At 30.6% G+C, this 24,022-nt stretch overlaps 1 long non-coding RNA gene across 1 annotated transcript in view; it reads right to left on the bottom strand.

Moving 5' to 3' along the window:
• Positions 1 to 24,022, bottom strand: part of LOC110256465 — a 39,292-nt gene that overhangs the window by 14,126 nt on the left and 1,144 nt on the right. Inside the window, exon 2 of the long non-coding RNA XR_002338011.1 lies at positions 14,491 to 14,655. This is a non-coding gene — a long non-coding RNA (uncharacterized LOC110256465). The remainder of the gene's footprint in view (positions 1 to 14,490; positions 14,656 to 24,022) is intronic.

Below are 24,022 nucleotides of genomic sequence, written 5' to 3'. Positions count from 1 at the left end.
GAATCCTGTACAGAACATTATATTAGTGGATCAGGTTATTCAAGGTGTGTTGGATAGCATAATTTCACGAAATTATGAAAAAGGCATGGCACCATAAGAGATGCAGAGTATAACAGATGTAAAATATGAAAGCAATTTTCTAACTTACTAGGATCTTGATTATGGAATTAGTTTTTCTGATCTGTGTTCTTGCTATATCAAATTCTTACATAACAGTATGCCATATCATACCTAGTATAGAGATATGAAAATAAAATGATTAAACTTAATTTAGTAAAACACATAATGCTATCATTTTTATTAATGACAGTTTGATGATAAAACTTCTTTAAAATTCTGTCTTTAATGTTTTTAAGTTAAATTACAATGAAAATAGTGAATGATATCTATAATCCAACACAAAGCAGAATAAGATATATCTGTGGCATACATATCATTACCCATACAATGATAAGTATACTGAAATTGAAATGAAAGAGGTAAGACAATCAATAAGAAAACAAGTCCCAAACTTTCAGCAGCAGTGGCCCATTCCTAACTTACTCATTATTTGGACAATTTTGTCATAAGCTATTTTTTTAAAATGATGGATATCTTTAAAACAAAAAAATGATATTAAAATTTGAAGTATTTATATTGATAATGTCTCAAGTAAAAGTGTGACACTGTATTTAAGGTTGAAAGCATTTAAAAGGATTTAATGAAACAACATACCTGAGGCTGAAATATGACATTAAAATCATCTCAGCTGATTGTTTTGGATTCCTTCTTTCAGAGGCTCAAGTGATAGTCCAGTTATAACAGTATAAAATGTTATTTTCTAATCTAAGGAGAACACTTTCTTTTAATTGAATACATAGGATTTTATAGTTACAAATTTTTTAAAAAAGGCCTTATTATATAGTTCATAGGAAATCAGTTCACATTGAAAACATCTAAATTGGAGCTTTACCTTTTAACATGCAGCAGTATAAATAAAACACTTAAAATTTTTTTTCTGTGACATATTATGTACATATTTTTCTCATAAGATATAAATTTTCATTTGTATAATGTGAAATTTGATCATTCTTATCTGAGCACATATCTGCATCAGCCAAAATTTTAGCTTTGATTTAAAACGAGATTTGCCAAATAACTCTTAAAAATACAGTTGCTTATTCTTTTTAAAGTTTAAAAACCTTCCAAATATTCTAATGCCTACACAAGGGAAGGAAAAGGTTATAATATACAAGAAACTAGTTCAGTCGGGATAAGGTAAGTTTCATTAATTTGAGAATTGCTTAAGATGATATAGTTATGATGTTGGGTCAGTGAATTCTAATCTGAGGTCAGCACTTTGCAGCTATATACCGAAGCCAGCTATGTGCCACTTCCCCAAGCGTTGCCAAATATATTTATTGAATATGTTTTAGAGAAGGGAAATAGCACTTTACAATAACCATTTAAGGTTTACCTCAATAAGTTAACAGATAATAATAAAACAAGATTTTTTTGTCTGAGAACAATTTATTTTCAAAAGCTGAGAAGTATTATAAAATCACAGGTTCAGATAGCTGTGATTCTGGCAGCAGCAATGACCAGAGACAATCCTGAGACTATAGCTGTTGTCAAGGATTCCTTGCCAACAAAATCATGGTTGTGCAGTCATCATATATCTAGTATGGAAATCTGGGTGTCAAAGGCCCTAGAAAACTGAATGTTAATCTGTTGTTTCAGAAATGAGTGGTCATTTTCATTCACCACCAGTGCATGTCAACAAATAAAAGATGGATTTGGGGATCTTGAGTCTGGTCTTAGGCTAGATGTCCTTGTGAAAGAGAGATAACTTGCTCTTTACTGAGTTGCTCTTATTCAACAAATGAGATAACAATGTGTGATCATCAAGAAGGAATTCTTAAAATAAAAGAAAAACATTTAATAGGTAAAGGAATTTAACATATGTAATCATAAGTGAAGTATGATCATAGTATAAAATTCTTTAGATTAGTATTATAAATGTCAAATATATGTGCAAATACATATAATGGGATATTGCCACAATAACCATATGTGAAAAAGTTAATTTCCCATTGCCAAACTACTTTTGTGTATAAATACAACTACATAATCTATCAGTTTCACTTAAAGGGAGGATTATTTAACATTGAACATCTGAATAACTTGTAAGCTATCAAATATTTCCATCTGCCAAAATCAATTTAGTTTTACACTTTGTCATTGAGTGGGGTTAAATTTTCAGCAGATAAAATTAACATTAGTGAAAATTAATATTAGTGGAGTTAAAATCTCATTTCCTATTGAAATTATCAACTATGGTTGGTGTAAATAGAAATAAAATTTAGTGATCAAATTATATCCTAAGAAAACAAACTAAATAATAAGTTAAAACATAATTTATTATCTTAAAAGTAGTATTCTGAATCTTAAAAAAAAAGTTCCCATTGCCTACAGGAATAAGGTTAAGGATTAATATCATAACTAAAATAAAAGAGACAAACCTAATTTACTACACATTTATAGAGTATTCTATCAAAATGTAATAGATTCAACTTGTGAAAATTTTTCAGGTGTAGTTAAAAGTGCAATAGCCTTGATGAATTATTCTCTAGGTGGCCGTACATTTATTGATTTTGTTAAAGGTGTATTGAAATATTGTATTGCTGGGTCATACAGTCAAACGGATTTACAGGGAACACAGTTAAGACTCATTTGTCCAAAACTTAGAAATACTGGAGAATCACTACATTGTAGAATATAAGGAAAAAATTTCCATAATGCACAGTTTTATTATCATAAAATGATTTAGAAAAAAATACATCAAAGTGCAGTCATTCATTTAAAAAAAAGTGAGAACTTATTCTTAATAGTTAGCTACATATTAAATATTTCTTATCTTCTACAATTTTAAACATATTGAGACTGTTGACTTTTTCAAAGAACATATGAACTTGTCTTTGGGATAAGAGTCAATTTAACAGGAAGTAGCTTAAATAGAGTAAATATTTTTGAAAAAATGCTCAATATCATTAATTATTAGAGAAATGCAAATCAAAACTACAATGAGGTACCACCTCACACCAGTCAGAATAGCCATCATTAACAAGACAACAAATAATAAATGATGGAGAAAGTGTGGAGAAAAAGGTATCCTCCTACACTGTTGGTGGGAATGTAAACTGGTATAACCACTGTGGAAAACAGTATGGAAGTGCCTCAGAAAACTAAATATAGAACTACCATATGATCCAACAATTCCACTGCTGGGCATGTATCTGCACAAAAGTTTTATTCAAAAAGCTACATGCGCCTCTATATTCACAGCAGCACTATTCACAAGAGCCAAACATGGAAACAACCTAAATTTCCAATGGCAGATGAATGGATTAAGAAGATGTGGTACATGCATATAATTGAATATTACTCAGCCATAAAAAGACAAATTAATGCAAATTGCAGCAACATGGGTGGATCTAGATAGAGACTCTCATACTAAGTGAAGTAAGCCAGAAAGAAAAAGACAAATATAATATGATATCATTTGTGGAATCTAAAATATGGAACAGATAATCCTATCTAAAAATAACAAAAACAAACAAAAAACAGAAACAAAGCATGGCCAAGAAGAGCAGGTTTGGGGTTCCCGGAGGCGAGGCAGGGGGAAGGAAAGGAATGGGATGAAAACAAAGTGTCAAAATTTTTGATTTCCAGACCTTAAGTTCAGTTCCTGAGAGCCATATTTATTGGAAAAACCACTCGAATGCAAATTTTAACATGTAAATTAGGACTGATGTGATTGTAACCATAAGTTCTAACTTGAGTATTTTAAACATATTCTATAAATGAATAATATAAAATTTCTCTTCACACATGGATACTTGTAAATGTTCCATTTCTACCAAATGAATGAAAGAAAGAAGAATGACACAAATAGATGATTTGTCAAATATGAGACCAGAGTAGGAATTTTAAAGCTAAAGCTCAGGGTGCTTAAAAAACAGAAATAGAGTTACATACTAGGCCAGACAGGATATTATAACAGTAGGAAGAGTTCCAACCTAAAATAATCCAAGTGGGGAATTCCTGTTGTGGCTCAGCGGGTTATAAACCCGACTAGCATCCAAGAGGATTTGGGTTCGATCCCTAGCCCCACTCAGTGAGTTAAGGATCCAGTGCTACCATGAGCTGAGGTGCAGGTTGCAGATGTGACTGGGATCCCACATTGCTGTTGCTGTGGCATAGGCTGGCAGCTGCAGCTCTGATTCATGCAGCTGATAGGAGATGATGGAGGGCCCCAGGGAAGGGGAAGCCTTATAAAAGAGAAAGTAAGCAGTTCTAAGGGTAAATAGTTTGCAACAATTCTATAGACATATTTTATAAATAGCATGTTTAATAGCCAAATGGAGATGTTTATGATCCAAACAAGTCCACCTAAATGAACTGGAGAGGTGGCCCCATTTGTAGCTATTACAAGGTTTATAATATGAAAACAGTTATTTCTAGCCTTCATATAAAATATACTTCCAGTTTAAAATAAAACACAAATGTAGTACATGATATCTTTAAAAATACATTTAAATTGCATGTAATAAATAAGTTTCAAACATAAGGGATTTTAATTAAAATCTTATTTATTTCATTTCAATGATACCAAAAATACTACTGCAGATTTCCTAACATAAAGTGTTTTCATATCAGACAAGACAGATCTTAATAATGAATTAATAAGTTTAAGGTTCTCATAAATAAAACCCTCTTGGAACCAAAAAGAATCAATTTTATCTATAATAAAAATGCCCTAAGTTATAATATAATCGATTTAACTTTGAAATATGAAAAAACTCAAAATGGAATATGAGATAATTCTTTCTATGGAAGAATACATTGAAAGTTGATTCCATTTGGATAGTTTTACAGTTTTCCAAAATGCCTTGGGTTTTTACTTTATTACAACATGGAAATTATACTTGAAAACACTTCTCCGAAGTCAAATTTTAAATAAACTTCACAGAAAATACCTAATTAAATGGTTAATTAAGAATACTAAAACAATAGGAAATTAATTGCATTACTCATTTATTTTAAAATAAGATTAAATTTCTCTTTCAATATTCATGGGTTATAAAAAATGTGTTCTTGACAAATTAAATTGTCTTTTCATTTTTGCTTTTCCTCATGCATTGATGATTCTGAACAGGCACAGGAGGCTTGGTATTTATAAATAGATTATGACCTACCTGAAATAAGGAGGAAGGGAAACTTAAGAGTATTAAAATTCATTACGGAAAATATTTGCTGAGGTTGGAACGTGAAACTCTAGAATTTTAATACCTAGCGTACTTTAAATATCTTCTAAAACACCATCAACTGATCCAACATGTATATTGTATTCGGCAGGCAAGCATTCAATCCTGTGTGTAACATGACCCCCAAAACTTCACATTCATGACATTTACCAGGCTTACTGTTCAAATAATAAACTGAAAATAAAATATCATGTCTGACTGCCTGTGTGTCTATTTTTGCTGTATAAGCCCTTAACATATAAAAGGGTGAGTTGGTATATAGTTCAGTACTAGAAACATCTTAGAATTAATCAATGGAGACCATGTTCATGTCAGTCGGTGGTACAAAAGAGTTATTGACACTTCTGGTTATTTAAAAATTTTATCCTGTCAGACTGTACGATTTTTATCCATAGGCAAAATGGTGATGAGGATGATGACGAGGGTGAAAATGGTAATAATAACAATAACAATGATAACAGCAGCTCTCTACTGACAAAGAAAAAAAGGCACAGTCTGGTGATCATGCTGTAACACTCATTATTCTGTTTTGAGGTAATACTCTAGTTTTTCTAGGGCTTACAGTGTTGTCTTGAAGTACTACATTGTAGCCTCAATATTTTCTTGTAGTAGATTCTAAACTGTAAGCTATTTCATACCAAGTTTCATACCAGTGTGTGAATATCAACCTCAATTTCTGTCCACTATCTTGGGAAATAGTGTATTTCCCTCTGTGTATGAATTACAAGAGCAGCCAAACAATAAGCCCAGTGGAAAAGTTCTGTTTTAGGGAGCTATTCCAGTCTGCTCTTTGGTTGCCAAACCCAATGGTTCTTTCCTATATATGAAGATGCAGTGAGATAATTTATTGCCTTCAAAATGTAGACTCGACAATCTGTATTTTCTTTCCAAGCAAAGAGTTCGTGACATTTCAATAAAATACTGTTTTAATCTCACAATTTGAGGGCCATGCTTAGAATTATCTACTTTTTGTTAAATCAAGTAGGACTCTCAATCTTAATGATTTTCATTAAATGAATCACTCTATTTTGTAATGAATTCCATGAGCATGGATCACAATAGAAGTAAAAGACAGTCATCCATAAAGACAAAAAAATATTTATTCCATATAAGAAGCCTGATTTTACATAGAATATTTACTGTTCTAAACAGTACATTATTTGATCAACATGGGTATGTTACCTGATTTGGGGCTATCTGGTTTTAGAGACAAAAATCAATGCATCATATGTCTAAGAGTTTCCTGATCTTGTTTTTTGAACATCTTTTTCACTGAATTCATTAAGATTATTTTTCTACTTTCCCTTAAATAATACTTATCATCTTAGAGCAAAGAAACCATGTTCTAAATGTAGAATGCACATAGATTACAGCTTGCCCAGCATAGTTCTGGTTTATGCTGATTATCCTAGCATAATCATTAATAGTAATAATTCCCCATTTTATTTCCAAAAGTGTAATAGTTTAGGTGCAAGATTATCTGTTCACTAAATAGCTCTAGGATCTTAACCAAATGCCCCAAGTATCACACATCACCCTCAACAGGAAAATGCTTCCATAGCACAATTAGGAGACCATGTGGTTCTCTGTACAAGACCTCATTAAGGAACTTTACCTTGATAAAGAAGTAAAAGTTACAAACATAAATATAAATTAAATGAATTGAATTATTCATATAAAATTTAATCAAAGCATAAGAACATTTATGTTAGCTGTGAAAGAACTAAAAGCAGAGTCTTGCAATGAATGCACAGTTTTCTTGATAATTAGGGTATGCTACTGAGAGCATTCTGAATTCACAATGAGAGATTTTCAATGCGCATGAAATTGTCAAATGGTCAATTCATTATTTTCTATTCAGAATAAGCATAGCTTTTTATTCTATTACTTTACTGATGTTCTTGATAAAGCAAAAGTCTTTATTTCATGGGAAAATCAAGAAGTTAAAGCTAAGGAAATTGAAGATATACTTGAGAACTCCCTTCTATAATCCATACACACTTTAAGGAAAATATAAATGGATAAATCATGGAACCCACATATAGCATCAAATAAAAAGTTCAGGATAAGTTTCATAATGTTGTAAATAACAGTTGTTCAACATTCCAAAATTGATTCAAAAATCAATTCAAACACATTCACCTCTTGCTGCAGTTTATATCTACCTTGATTTGAAAAACTTTAGTCACATAAATTCTAATATGTCTTGCTTATCATAAAACAAGAAAATAGCAAGGAAAAGTGTGCAAATGAAAATTGAAAGTGTTAAAAACAAAAATACTGAAATTGTATATGAAACAAAGAAGCTAAAACCTCAGCAAATATCTAGATTTCATAAATTCTCCTTTGAAATATAAAAATTAATTATACAGTGGTTTACCTATTGACTTGGGCAGGATAAGATATAAAACATACAGAAATTTGATTAGCAGAAGGACCTATTACAACATCAATCACAGGCAAGCAACTGTTAAGACTTTGTGAAACCTTCTGCAAAGAAGGCAGAAAAAATAGAAAACATGTCTAAACACAAATTACTTGTCTTTCATTTTCCCTAGCCTGACAATCTCCGTTAACTCTTCTCTTATGAAATTTTGAGGAAAACAAAAACTCAAGTAAGAAGAGTGGCTATAATATTTCCTTTTGTATAATTCCAACGAGACAAGAATCATGTCTTACAAGTAATACATGTGATACTTATATTTTTCACACCATATGTTCAAACCACATTCTAATAATAATATTAAATATCACATTGGAAAATTCTATTAACTCTTGTTTCAGCATAAATAATAGAATAAATGTGATGATAAACTATACTTTTAAACAAAGGCATATATGTGCCTAACAGTAATGAATAAATGTTATTTGAAACATATATCATAATTTAAAATGACTTTCCACTTAACTGTAAAGGCAGACATATGGACAGAGTAGAGATTACCCATTATTCAAGCCAATAACTCTAATTAAGTACCCATTGTGTACCAACTCTTTGCTTAATTCTTTCAATAAATACTGATCTTTAATTCTCAGTTATATGAGAGAGAGAAACATAGAATTGCAAATGTAGATGTAGAGACTCAGAGAAGGGTAAGCAGCATTGTAAAGATCACCTGTCAGATAACAGATTTCCAAATTCAATCCAAGACTTCTGACTCCAGGTCCGGCACTTGTCCCACTGTAACTCCCCTCACTCTACAGGTACTTACTACCATGGCTTTCAGACACTTGATACAATTCTGAGTATGTTACCTGCCTCGCTCATTGATATTCTTATGCAGATCAAGTTTTCTCCATTAATGTATGGAATCCCTTTAAAATATTTGGTGACTTCTTTATTTGGTTATAGTCTCATCTAATGTTTGGATAAGAGGAAAAATATTTATCTTTTATTTAAACCATTTTGTGTCCATCACTGAACGTGAAGCACTTAGCAAAGAGAACTGTTCATTTCTTCTCACTATCCTTAATGTTAAAACATATTTTTAACCCAATCCCTAGATTTCTGTATAATAGAAGCTTTTAACTATCCAATATTTTATGATTACTTCCATGTGTATATCACAAATTGATATATCTTTAGTAAAAGAGCCAAGACATATCTATCTCATTTGATTCTGTTCTGCTGTATCATATACATGTTCATATTATTTCATTCATCTTGTAATACTAAAATATTCGAAGATCTATCTCTTCAGTTGGCCTCTCAGATCCTCAAGGACAAGGTCTGTGCCTTTTAAAAAAAATATCTCTATTTTCAGTACTTCACATTGAAATAGCAGAATGTGAAGGATTAATGCAATGGGTTAATAAACTATTGTGGCTTATCTTGTTTAAAGCCAGACTGTAAGAACTTAATGTGGCTGATATAGAAAAATTAAATTCTGAATTTTGCAGGTTATAGAACCCAAATGGAACATTCTAACAATTTATCTTTGACAATCACCTGTCACCCATGTGAATGACATAATACTCTCCCACAAAGTGGGCAGTGAAGACTGTTCAAGACCTCCACTTCTTTGCCAGTTCTGCTGATTTCATGGCTGCTGTGGTGCAAAAACTAATGCTATGAGATCAGAATCAGGAACATGCTAGACTCTTGCCTTTTATATTTGGGATTATTACAAGTTTTTATTTTATGTATATTTTATATTTAGTTAGTTATTATATGTATATTTTAGTTAGAAACTTGGGACAATAGTTTATGAAAAAATGGACTATCTTACCCAAAATATTCCCTTTGATACACCATGACAAATTTGCTTACATATGTTTGAGTTAAATTAAATTCTTGCTCTGATTAGTAGAAAACTTCTTCAGGTATCCCAAGGGGGACTTTATACAAGAGAGTAGGATTAACCTTTCAGTAGTCATCAGATACATTATTTGGGTTATTTCTTAGAGCTAATCAGTTAAGAAGAATGTGCCAACATATATGGCAAATCAAACAACATACTTTATTTTCTAAATAGAGATCTGTGGAAAATATTCAAGTGTTGGGAAAGAACTATATAGATTAAACATCTTCAATCTAAATAAAAGAAGAAATTGATTTTACTTGCTAGAATAGTTATTTAATTAGACATTAAACTATTTTTGAAGTTAAAATTTGATACTGAGATATTTTGTAGATATTTTAGGAAAATATTTTTCATGAGTAGTTTTGTCTATTACAAAGGAAGTGAAGTCTAGCTATATGCAGATGTTTAAATTGGATAAAACGGTATGACTCTCATATATAATATCCTGCTTTAAAAATGATTTGCTGTTGAAAAATTACTTAGCTGATATTCTCAGAACCTGAATTACAATAGCATTAAAATAAACAAACATGAAATAACCACAAAATGAAAGCAAAAACCACAAACAGACACAGAAGGAGCACTGCTAATGTTGCAGTGGAAAGTAAACTCTTTCTCTTTGGAGAAAAAAAAAAGGTAAGTTTTGTTTTTTTTTTTTAAGTAATAGGGAGAAGGACGTGATTGTTCTGTTAAAAATGAATAAAAATAGATCTGCATTCTTTCTTGAAGACAAAAATCCATTGAAAGATCTCTGTAGGAGCCCTATCTGGATTGAAACTAGAGCATGGTGCCTTTTTGCATTAAGAATGTGCCTTTATTCTTCTAAAGAGATTTTAAGAAAAAAATAATGACCAATAATTACTGTTAAAGATGTATAACAAACTCCCTCAAAATTAATAATTTTAAAACTAAAACATTTCAATATGGGCCTTTTAACATTAAAATTTTTTTTTCATTGTCGAGAATAAAGAATCATCATCAAATAAATTATTTCTTCCTTGATAGTCTTTATAATATTATATTTATTGATATTTAATTTGCCCTTTCATACAACAGGATAAGTAAGAATTCAAAAAAAATGCAGCTTTCCTTATCTTTTGCTAACTTGAATATCCAGGCAATCTTCACTATATTGAAAACTAAGCATCTAAGTAGTTTTACTTTAGAATAAAAAATTGTTTCTAAATATACAGATATAAAAATTATTGCTAAGTAATAGAACATACTGTGATTCTGAAAAGCAAAACTTTCATGAACCACAATGGCACATATTACAAGCTTATTGAAATAATTTCAAGGGCAATAAAACAGACCAGATGCCCAGATTTCATGTCTTACCATCCTTTGTTCATGTCAATGTCCAAAATACTCATCTATCTCACATTCATTCTTAAAGAGAAAGTTCAAAATCAAATATTATCTTCTAGACGAACCTAGGATCTACAATTTGTGCTATGTAACATATTAATGGAAATGGTAAGCAAACAAAATTTGGGATGTTCAGCATGTAAAAAGCAATTTCCACAGTGAAGAATTTAAAATGTTCTGCAATGAAGACTAGCTCCTCTTTCATAAACTTTAATAATTTTCAACATTCTTGATATGTTTTGAGAAAACATATTTGGTTGAAGATTATAATAGAAATATATAATTCTAAATCTGATCTGGTGAAAATTTCAGGAAACTATTTTGACCAGTCCACCATCTTCAGAGCAGTAAGTTATTAATGTGATATATGAAGCAAGAGAGTCAGATAACAAAGACATTTGAAATATAGACCTTTCTCTATATCCTAACAAGTTACTCTGTCTCCTATGCCAATATTATTCAACATTTGGCCAAACTAGAATTATATATGTAGTATATATTATACATATTATACATTATATATATAAAGAATTTTAAAGATAAGGAATATATTTTTTCTATTTAAGATCCACATGAAGATCTGTGGTAACATGGTTACTAAAAATTATAAGCGGTAATAAAAAATTTAAGCAAAATTCCCCTATATAACATTTTTCCAGTTTTTTAAAACTGTATTTTTTCTATTCTCCTTTAACGAGTTAACTAAATATGTTAAAGTAAGGCTGCAAAAACCATTCATTTCTACATTGCTAGTTAAGATCAAAATATGGTGACATATTTTCCCATACAACAAAGAAATGCTAACATACGATGCATTCGTGAGATAAACTGCTTTGAAAGTAATACAATTATAGTAAAAATCAATGCATTTATCTTCCCCTGAATCAGACAGGTTTCCACAGTTAATGGTTTTCCTTTCTGTTCAGCATGGTGACATGTCATTTTTGCTTTTCTGCATATATGGGATCTGTAGATATTTTATGAGTTAAATTAATGTTAAGCTTTTATGATGTCTACTTCAGAAGTTTGAGAATACTTTCAGGCCCCCTACAAAAATCCTTAATTTATACTGAGTTATAATATATGAATACATAGTGTAATTTCCTAAATAAATATTGAACCTACACTTATACATTTGCTTATGTTTTGGTTTTGCATGGATAAAAATAATTTCATTTTATTCTTTATTAAATTTTAAGTTCAATACAATTCCATTTTACAACCTGATTGAAAAACTCTGTATCCCACAAAAGCCTCACAAACTGTTGACTACAGATTGAAAACTGGATAAAAGGAGTCAGTTAGACAGCTGATGATACTGAAGTGTTAAATGTACACTGTGACACTACTGCCACCAAGAGTGTATTCTAATACCCAAGCTGATGTAACTCTCCATATTGATATACAAAAGATACCATCAGGTGCTGATGCTCTGTTGACTCTAAACCAAGTAATGTATCAGCCAAACTTTCCAATTAGAAGAACTTCATTACAAGAGACAACAGTATGACATGGTGGTTTAGTATGTAGGTTCTGGGACTAGAACTGGGATTGAATCTCAGTAATTTCACTCACTAGCTAAAATTTTCAGAACTTGTTTGTCCTTTTTTTCCCCCCTGTTTTGTTTTTTGGCTTCCTTTTTATGAGAGGAGATACATATTGTTCCTACTTCACAGAGTCACAGAGGTTTTATATAATTTCCCTAGAATGCCTTAAGGGACATCAAATATAGCAAGCACTTAGGAAGCCTGATTAATACACAAAAAAATCTTCATATCTTCCTCTATTTACTTTTAGTTTAATTTTTGGCAGTTCCCAAGTGTCAATCCATACTTCAGCTACAAGAAACTCTTGAGATTCCTAATTCAAAGTGTATTTTATTTTTAATTTGATATTAGTTTTATAAATTCTTATTAAAATTTGTCAGACTATTTTTAAGCTATTTGTTAACTAATTTATTTAACTCAACCATGCATATGGTATTATAGAGAGAGTTAATATGCCTATAAGAAGGCAAAACATGTTCAAATATTTAAGTAACTTGAAATATAATTCATTAATGATAATAAAAGTATAGAAAATGTATTACTCTATATCTTAATTCCATACTAAGTATATTATGTTTTCTTTCCTTTGCCTTTGTTCCAAACAATATCTCAAATATCCCGTTACACTCATTTTCCACTTTTTAAAAAGACAAGTTGGAATTCTTTCGCTACTGAGCATACTTTAATGCATCCAACAGCATTTTTTTTCCACATCCCTGTAATACTTCTTATATAAACTTCTGTATTTCTCAATAATTTCTTGGATCAAATTTTAATATTCTATCTACTAGTTTAAAATTCAAGTGAAGGTACTATATTTTACATGTCTTTATAATTTGTTAACTTAAGCAAAATCAGTAATATGATATTAGCAGGTGGTGAAGGCTTAAATTAATAATTTATTAATAATAACATATTATTGTAATATACAATTTATTTTATGAATAATCTTCATAAATGAGAAGCATGATGTGAATATTTAGTACTACTGGGCAAAGAAATTTGCTCTCCTAAACACTATGCAGCTTAGTTCTATTTTGGTCAAAACAAAATATATTTTGGTATGCTAATACAAACTAATGCAGTACAACCCCCCCAAAAAAAACTAATTATGATACAAATTTCACAACAGAAGCAATATGAAGGACAAGAGATTATCTGAAATAACAATAAACCCATTTTTATTAGTGAAGGTATGTGTCTAAAAAAACTTATTCTGAAATGGCAGTTAAAGCTATTTTTGTTTAAAATGTTAACTTTACCAACTATTTGCATGATTATCTACGACTCCATTTTTTCTGAAGGTTGTTGAGTCAGGAAAATATAATATCGAAACATTCATATCTATCTTTTTTTATTTTTTTTTTAGACTATGTCTAGAAAGACAAACGAGTTCATACATACAGTGTCTCTCACACTCCAAAGTTCATGTGATAGCTTGTACATAGGAGCTACCCTGTTAACATACGGGCTCTGATGGATCCACTCAATTCTGGATATCTAATCACGTCTCCTATGATGTTGATGGTATTGGTTTAATCTATAGACTATGTGTTGAGAAGCAAGATTTGAGGTGTTATCTTCAAGGCAGAATAGCTTCCGGTCCCAGGGAGATAAGACATGTAAAACTTTGTAACTTTGAATGTCTCTACTTATTATGGAGAAATTAGAGACCCAGTATTCCTGAGGGCTGAAATGATAGTCAAAGAGGCTGGAAAATGTCCCCCTAAAAGACTTTCACATTTTAATCCTGGAACTGTAGGTGTTATCTTACTTACATGTCACAAAAGGAGTCTTTGGAGATATGACTAAGTTAAGGATTTTGAAATGAAAATGTTATTCTGAATAATCCTAGTAGGCCCTATATTATATGCATCTTTATAACAGAGAGGCCAAGGGAGACTTTACACACACATAGGAGAAGTCTAAGTGAAGATGAGCAGGAAGAGATTTAAAAATACTGACCTTGATGTTTAGAATGATACAGCCAAGAGCCAAGGAGTTTCAGGAGACGTCAGGAGCTGGAAGAGGCAGGAAGGAATAGCCTGTAAAGCCTCCAAAAAGAGCAAAGCTTTGCGGACATGCTGATTTCCTCCCAGTGATACGGATTTCAGGTTTTGTACTCCAGAACTGTGAAAAAGAGTTGTTTGTTTTAAGCCAACAGGTTTGCAGCAATTTCTTACAGCAACCGCAGAATATTAATGTAGGGAGATTTTTTTTTCAAAAATTTCTAATTAATATTTTAGAATGTCCACACACGTTACCCTCATGTATTAGGGAAGGAATTCCCTCAAGAACCCAATGCTTATATGAATAATTTCTTTTAGTGATCATATATCTAATACAAGTTCCTTGGGAGTATGCCTATTTTAACATTTTGCATTGGAAGCTACAGAATTTAATTATGAAACAAAAATAATTACAAATTCCTATAACATTGGATATACAGATATAATGCTAAAAAAATCAAACCTAAAAAAAATTGAGAGCATTAGAAAATGTTCTTCAAATAAACCAAGGAGTTAAATCAGCAGGTATATTAAAATTATGCTCTTTAAATGTCAGTTAATACTGTTCAGTGATTAGGTTTTCCAAAAATGAAATTCAAGTAATAAAAAAAAAAAAATTGTCACATTGTCAATTCTAGCCCATCTGCATAAGTTTAGCTGCAATATGATTCTAATCAAATCACAAATGGAAATTAGATTAAGTCAATTTTGATTTATACCTGAGGTGTCTCAATCAGAACATTTCATCAAACTAATCAAACTAATTCCCACATAATGTTATGAAGGTAATTGGTGTAAAGCAATGGAAAAACAAATTTTCAATAAGCATTTTAGCAGCTACTTTCCATTACTATGTATTCAAAATCAATAGAAATAGAATTTACATATATATGCACATGTATGTATGTGTGTGCCTAGATGTATTATATCAATAATCCGTAATCTATGCTAACATGAAAAATCTCCAGAATCTCTCATTTTAACCCAATTCTAACAATTAATACTTCCTTTAAAAAAATCAAAGCATAAATTAAATAAGACACTCGAGGCCTGTTTTTTCTTTTCTTTTCTTTTTTTTTCTTTTGTTCTCATTTGATTTTTTTATCAACAAAGATTAATACAACCTGGAAAAAACAGTCATAAAGATTCTTCTATATGTTATTGTATAGACATGTAAAGAGTAGTTTCTTTTCCCTCTTGAACAAATGAATAATTGAAATGTAGCAAATATTTTTAATTTAAATTTGAAAATCAAATATTTAAGTGTAAATTGTTTAGTCATAGATACTATAAGGTTTATTCAGAGACTTTCTTCTATATGCACATGAATTACCAAATCTACAAATTTTAACTTTTTAGTTACTCTTATGCTACATAGTTGCTTTTATCTACTTAATGTACCTATCAGGTTACCTCTTAATTCTTAACTTTTTATTGCCTAAATCTTAAAGAAGAATGAGGTTCCCATTGTGCTCGGCAGGTTGAGAATCTGACTAGTTTCCATGAGGATGCAGGTTTGATCCTTGGCCTACATAAGTGGGTTAAAGGATTGGGCACTGAAAGGATTCCTCATTGCTGTGAGCTGAGGTGTAGGTCACAGATGCTGCTAGGATCCTGCATTGCTGTAGCTGTGGTATAGGCCAGCAGCTGCAGCTGATTTGACCCCTAGCCTGGGAACTTCCATATGGCAGAGGTGCAGCCCTAAAAGGAAAAAAAAAAAAAGAAAAGAAAATTTAGGTGCTTTGTAATATCACCTCCCATCATGAATACTGTCTTTTTCTATCCTCCCAACATCCTTATAATAAAAATGTTATTTGAAATACTATTCAGTGTATTTACTTTTATTACACAATTATTAAAAGTTAAGTCATTTATAGTAATATTTCCTAACTTATAGAATGTTCTCTTTTATTCAGAATTAATAATTTATATGTTCTACTATGTTTTTCCTTGCATCTACTCATTAATTTGAAAATCATAAAATTGGGATATTTTTCTTCTTCAAGAAAAAACACACTAAATAATTTACCAGTTCCATGTTTTTTCTTTCTTTTTTTTTTTTTTTTGCTTTTTTAGGGCCGCACCCACGGCATGTGGAGGTTCACAGGCCAGGGGTCCAATCGGAGCTTAGCTGCTAGCCTGTGTCACAGCCACAGCAATGCCAGATCCAAGCCACAACTGTGACTTACACCACAGCTCACAGCAATGCCAGATCCTTAACCCACTAAGCAAGGCCAGGGATTGAACCTGTGTCCTCACAGACCCTAGTCAGATTCGTTTCTGCTGAGCCATGATGGGAATTTGCCATGTTTTTTCTTAATGACAACTCTCTTACATCACATTATTTTAGATTAGTGTCCTTCTTTGCCCACACACCCTACAAATTTCTTTCTTTGTTTTCTTTTTAGTGAAGACTATTTTCTTATAGCTTTCTCAAAAACAGTTATTTGAGAGCTAAAATTGCTGTTTCCTGGAGTGTATAAAAATGCCTTTATTTACCATAATGATTTACTAATCCTGTTAGGTATAAAATTTTTATTTTATTTTATTTATTTATCTTTTTGTCTTTTTGCCTTTTCTAGGGCTGCTCCTGTGGCATATGGAGGTTCCCAGGCTAGGGGTCTAATCAGAGCTGTAGCCGCGATATAAAAATTTTAATGGCGAGTAATTTTACTCTAGAATTTCGAAATCTGTAGTAGTTGGCACTAATTATTTTAAGAGGCTTACATATTTACTTCCATTATTACTTATCCTCATTTCAGCTGAATTCATATTCTAGTAAATATATGACTATAGTAGCATGAATAGGAAAAGAAATTTTCTGGTTTTGCATTCTCATCCTAGCAGCCAACTAGTACACATTCAATGTTAGCTAAAACATACAACTGAGATCAGGAAATAATACATCCTCAACAAAGATGGCAAAGTATCAGTCAAAAGCATTAGTGAAATAAGATAAAGATATGATAGAGAAGAATTAATATTGTGCATCTAATGAATATATTTCACTCTAATCAAATAAGCAAATGTATTCTATTGCTCTTAGAACAAATCCTTTCATCCTTCAAATAAACACCATGGTTAGTATAATCAGGCCTCTATTTTCTTCTCTAGCCACACCTGATTCTCAGTGTACTATGTTTACCATTCTCTTGACCTATGAACTTTTCTTAGCTTCTTGACTCTTTAATTCCTTTTGTATAGTTAAACTTTAATAATGCTTTATCTCTCTTTATATTCTCTCTGATGGTGGCCCATGTGGTTATTGTGGATCTTCTTGTTATAAGACTTGATTTTCATTTCTAAGCATTTTAATATATTTATGTTACTTAAATTTATTGAAAAGTATTCATTTCAACTCTGTCTTATCTTAAAGGGATTTTATTTTTTTAATACTGTAGGTCCATGGCCCTATATACATGGCCCTTATATGCTGTTGAGGCCAAAAACTGACCTTCCAATTTTCTGATTTTCAAATACATGCACACACACATTACACATAAACATACTTCTTCTACCACCTATTACTGAACTGAAGTGTGATCACTAAGCATCTATCAGTATGGGTAGATTTCTTTTTAAAAAAACATATGACATAAAAATGTAGTGGTGACTTCAAAATATATCTCTTGTCTCTCAGTAAAAGCACAGCAGAATTTAATGCCATTTGCTAATTTATTTTAATGTTTAAATACTATGATTCGCCAGCCAATTCTTTTTGAATCTCATTTCTAGTCCAGCCAAGGAAGTGCCCTGAGGCTCTAAAAGTGTTTTTGTTGCAAGGTTTGTTGTTCTTTCTAGAATTAATCAAAAGAGCAGCCAAGTGAACAGTAACGATACAGAAAACATACAAAATTCAAGACTGTTAAACAAAAGTCAAGATGAATCATGGTTCACTGGGCATAAAGATGAGGATGCACATAAACCTGTCCTTTAACATTTATGACATATCTGTGACAAATATTTTTAAAACAAATTTTACTATATTATTCAAAAGTGCACTTGATTCACTTAGCTTGGATGACATGATTTTCTTAAGTTGAAAATTATCAAGTCAGATTAGTAGAATTGGTAGACAAATCTATTAGAGTGTTTTTGTTTTGTTTTGTTTTGTTTTATTTTTTTCTGAAACAAAGACATTATAAAATTCAAATTGAGGAGAGGGACAAGACAACATCTTAAAACACCACCAATTTTGCATCATTTTAATTTTATCACACGATGGGAAGTAAATGAAAGGAATAAGTGAACAGAAGACAGATCTAAACATGAAAATGTTGGGAAAAAAAGACATCAAAATCACACAATGTGGGGAAGTAAGAAAATATATAATTATATTAAAACAAATTATCTTGTTCTCTTGAACAATTTGCCAGCTAGTTTATAAAGGATACTTATTTTCTAGCTACAGTTCAATGAAATACTGCTTCCTATTAAGTAAAAAAAGTTGACTTAGAGTTAAGTCAAACAGGAGAAATTTACAGATTATAATTTTCATGAGAGTAGCTCTTTTATTTAGTCAGTACATATCTCACATGCAGGTTTCATTTTTATCTAAAACAATAAATCTTTCTAATAAACTATATTTCCTACTTTAAAAATTGGTTATATAATTTGGATAGAGGATTGATCTAATTCGATTTCAGCAATTTCAGCTTAATGTAAAATCAATATATTTTTGTTTGTTTAGTGAAATAAATCTCTAGTCTTGGAAAGTTTCAGTAAAACTTAACACTTCAAAATACTCTTTGTTAATTAAAATAGTGAATGGTGAGTATACTGAAAAGTTTTAGATATTAGATAATTTAAAGAAAGTCATGAGAATCTTTGGTGGATAAGGCTTGATTTCTTTTCATTTCTTTTGTTAGGGTACATATATGTGGCTACAAGCTACAAAAAAAAATTCATTGCCATTTTTATTCATTTTTATTCAAAATCCATTTAGAAACCAAGATTCTATCCATTTTTAGTTCTAGTCCTGCTTATAACATTGAGATCTTAACCACCGAGGTGAATGAAGGAGAAACAAAAAATGGATTGCATAAGAGAAAAAAAAAATTTTTGTGACTGGCCTGGAAATGTTATCAGTATGTGCATCCCATTAACCAGAACTCAAGCACATGACCACACTGAATATAAGGAAATCGGCTAAGTGTGGCTCAAGTATAAATCCAGGAAGATGAATGAATGTTATGGTGAGGAAACTGCAAATTTCTGGCAAAAATCCAGGTATCTCTTTATTAAAATGGTTTTATGCCTCTATTAATATAAATTTGGTTTCAGAAAGTAGTGTGGCATGCCAAAGAGTAGACTGCTATTTCATTTACCTATGCGATGTATTTATTTCTACAAATACACGTGGTTTAAGTAATTATTAAACATACCATAACTTTATATAAATAGGATATATATTTTATTTTTTATTTCCCTTGAGCATTATCTATACTATAAGCAATATACATTCTCATTTCTTTATCCTTATTAATAAGGGGCTGAATGTAACTATGAGAAATCATGCCAACTTTTAACAAAATACAAGAAAATTATAGTTACCTTACAAGTTAGGTTAAATTTAATATTAATTTAATAGTATATTCTAACCGAGATTATAATATAGTTCAAATTACTAAATAAACTGTCCCAGTGTTCAGAATATTTGACCAAAAGAATAGTGGAATGATTCACTTAACACTATTTATATTCATACTAAGCTTACATATATTTAAATAAAACCTTGTCTGCATCACTCTAGAAAAAATTGCAATATGTAGGTAAGAATAATGCAGATTTAACTTTATGAAAGGAATATGTGTTTTAGTAAATAAGACTATGGTTAGAAATTATGGCACTTATACCAAATTTGAATGTAAAGCTAAGTTTTGTTTTGGTACCTACTAACAAATGATCATTTATATAGTAAATATTAAGTAAATGGTAATAGTTGTGATTTTGTGACCTTGATCAAAGCACTGAATTTCTCTGTGCCTAAGCCTGTTCCTCATCTACAAATATGTATAGTTTTAGTACCAATGTAATAGGCTTATTGTGAGGATTGAGTTGAGACTAACTACATAGAAAGGTGCCTGCCATTTAGTGTTCACTCAATTAATTCTAGTTGTTTATATCTGCATGTATATTTTTTTAAATATATACAACCCTAGAAATTATTCATTACGTTACAATGAAAATAAGCCTCAGAGAGTCCTTCAATAAGTTACTCATCATTTCTTTATAAGTACTTAGCAAAGATTTTATCAAATTGAATAATAATGATATGAACTAGGATAAAGTTAATTATATATAATAGATAATGTATAAAACTGAGAAACAATTCAACAAAATGTTTAGGCTCTTTGTTAGTAAAATATTTCAAGTTATTTTTAAAGTGGCAACCATATATCATTCTAGATAATATTAAATGCATTACACCTTTAGAAATTGAATTTATTTCCCCAGCACCCAATTTCAAAAACTCTGAGACATACTTTTCATGCATTTAACAAGAAGTGATTAACTTACTGCATATGTTCTACTTTCTTTATAATGCATTATGACAATGCCCTGTGTGTGCTTTTACATGTGTATTTATATTTTTAAGTAGCAATTTATAAATCTCTAGCCTTTTTCAAGAAGCTAAAATACAAGCTAATGAAATATTTCTCCAGAAAAGTATAATGGAAATCAAATATAAAAAGAAGGAATCCCTGAGACAGTCGATCTATGCAGGAGATATGTGATTAAAAATCCCAAAATTATTACATTAAGAACCTACAGTTGGATTTCCATATTATATACGGAAATAGCATAAAATCCAAACAGCAGTCAGATGGCTGTGGATTCAAAGTAGAATTCTTGAGAAGAAAACAAATAGTACTGGTATGTTTAGATATTTAACTATATTGTTAAAAGACAGTGGCAGAATTATTTACTTATATAAAATTAATAATGACCACACAGAAGATCATGTAAGTGAAAATAATGACAAAAGTTAAACAAAAGAAAATAAAGAGATGTAAAAGAGAAGTCATCATATTATACTTTTTAGACTTGGTATTGATTCTTGTTTGCATAGACGCGTACCATAAAGATTATCTATTTAACCAAATGCTTTGATTTAAATATGAGGGATGATGAGGATGAAAATGTTGGTCAGACAATTTCTTCTACCTGGCAGCTTTCATGAGATTATGCATGAAACAGAAATCATGAAAACAGTCTTTCAACTGGAGAATACTGGTTGCAATATAATTTTAAAAAGAGGGACCACAAACATTATTTACACCATCTATGTTCCATCACCTTTATAGAAACTTACCTATCAAAAAGGCAATAGGTTAGCAAATGTTCTCCAATTGTGTCATCTACCTGAATGGCTATATGAAAGACTATCTTAAGAAATTCAAATTTATTTATGTTACAATGCAAAACTCTATTGAAAGCAGATACATAAAAAGCCAACTTTTAAAAGCAAAATAAAGTAAAAAGCATGAAGTTTGGGTCCTAAGATTTTAGTGATGTGATTAACATGATAATATATAAATGGATAATTTATATTTTCCTCAACTTTTGGTTGATGCATCTGAACTGAATGTAACAGAAAATGGAGCATATAATTCATAGATACCATTAATAGATTTCTAGCCCATATAGATTTTTAAACCATTTCTGTTATTTTCCCCCTTTTGGTATGCAATGTCTTATTAATGCATGCATAATTCAATAACATTTCAGGCTGCTGAACTTTAGAGCATAGCAGAGATATGCAATTATATTTGGGTAATTCACTTTGAGAAATTGCTGGCATGCACTATAATTCTATCATTTAAACCTTCTCGTTTAATTTTATCTGTTGATAATTTCAATTATTTTATATTGCCAATAAGTCATTGATGACTATACCAGTGAGATTTTGTTATAGATATTAGTCAAAGAAGCAAATTAGCTTAAATTATACACTGTGCAAAGCCAGCAATTTTTTGCAACAATAAGAATTGGTATTTTATATTAACTTCATACCTGGATTATTTGGGTGTACCATTCTTAGTAGACAATTTGTATCAGGTACTTCTTATGTCATACAAAGTTGTACATTGCTGAAAAACATTTTCAAGCTCTCTTTCTCATTCACTTGCCTTTTTTTTTTTAAATTATTTTCCAGGTGAAAGAGTTTTCTTATAAATATTTTGCTGTGGCAAATGCCTTTCAATGTTTTCTGTAATATCTGACTAATATTTATAAAGCTATTATATCATATCAAGCATTTTCCATAATTCTGCACTATTCTGTTTTTCCCAAAAGAGTGTCCAATTCCAAACTATTTATTACTGCAACAATTTCTTTGTAATCTGCCCAACAGGGCATCATAGAATCCAATTTTTAGAGGGCTCCACACATAACCTTAGGAAGTTTCAGTCGACTATTTTACATACATTTTGAAAATGCCGCCTCTTTGTTTATAAAATCACAACATTATGTATTTCCTAAATTTGAATAATATAATATGATACAAGGACATATAGTATCTTTAAGTAATATTATTTACCACTAGCTTATTAGTGTTTTATGTATTAAAGATTGAACTCAATGTAATTTAAAAATTTCTTGTGGGCATGAACCATATTTTGTATTTCATTTAAACCATGTGGTACCTCTTAGAGAGCTAACTATTTTGGTAAGTCAATCCAGCAAACCCATTTCACAATATTTATTACACTGTTATTTATTGCCTACCTACTATGTGCCAGAAACTGTACTGAATATTATGTACATTTGGCTAATATCAGGAAGTGCTATTCCAGTTCCTAAAAGCAAATACCAACTTATTAATTTGGAGACTTAAGGAAGAGCATAAATGCAATTATAATTTTATTATGTTTGCTGTATTGCATTTCACAGATATTGTATTATTTACAAATTTAAAGCTTGTGGAAACCCTATGCCTAGCAAGCCTATCAGCACTATTTTTCCAACAGCATTATTTTTAATTACGTACATTGTGTTTTTTTAGACATAATGTAACTGCACATTTAATAAAGTGTAAACACATTTTATAGGTACTAGGAAACCAAAAAAATCGTGTGACTCACTTTATTGCATATATTTTCTTTATTGCAGTGGTTGGGAACAGATCCTGCAATATCTCTGAGGTATTCCTGGATTTAAAAGCTCCGTACCATTATGCTTAGTGAAAAATACATGCTAAGTTAATTTTATTTTAGATTTTAATTTACTTGTTTTATCAATAAAAATTGGTGCTAATGAAGTATATAAAAACTATAAATGGGATTATTAAAATTAGATGTAGGATTGGGGGAATATATACATTTTAATACTTCACCAAACAGTAAATTATAATCTCTAAAATGAGGGAGGCTTAAGAGAATAGCACTCACTGACAGACTTTCTTCATCCAAAAGCCAGATGAACTATAAAAAGACTTCTCATTGGCACAAGCAAGGAAGAAAATGTACAGAAAGAAAAAAGGCAAA

Source organism: Sus scrofa, chromosome 13 (assembly GCF_000003025.6).
Source record: "Sus scrofa isolate TJ Tabasco breed Duroc chromosome 13, Sscrofa11.1, whole genome shotgun sequence".
In the NCBI taxonomy this organism is placed as follows: Eukaryota; Metazoa; Chordata; class Mammalia; order Artiodactyla; family Suidae; genus Sus; species Sus scrofa.
The sequence above is the reverse complement of the archived record's forward strand: the minus strand, read 5'-3'. Positions and strand labels throughout refer to the sequence as shown.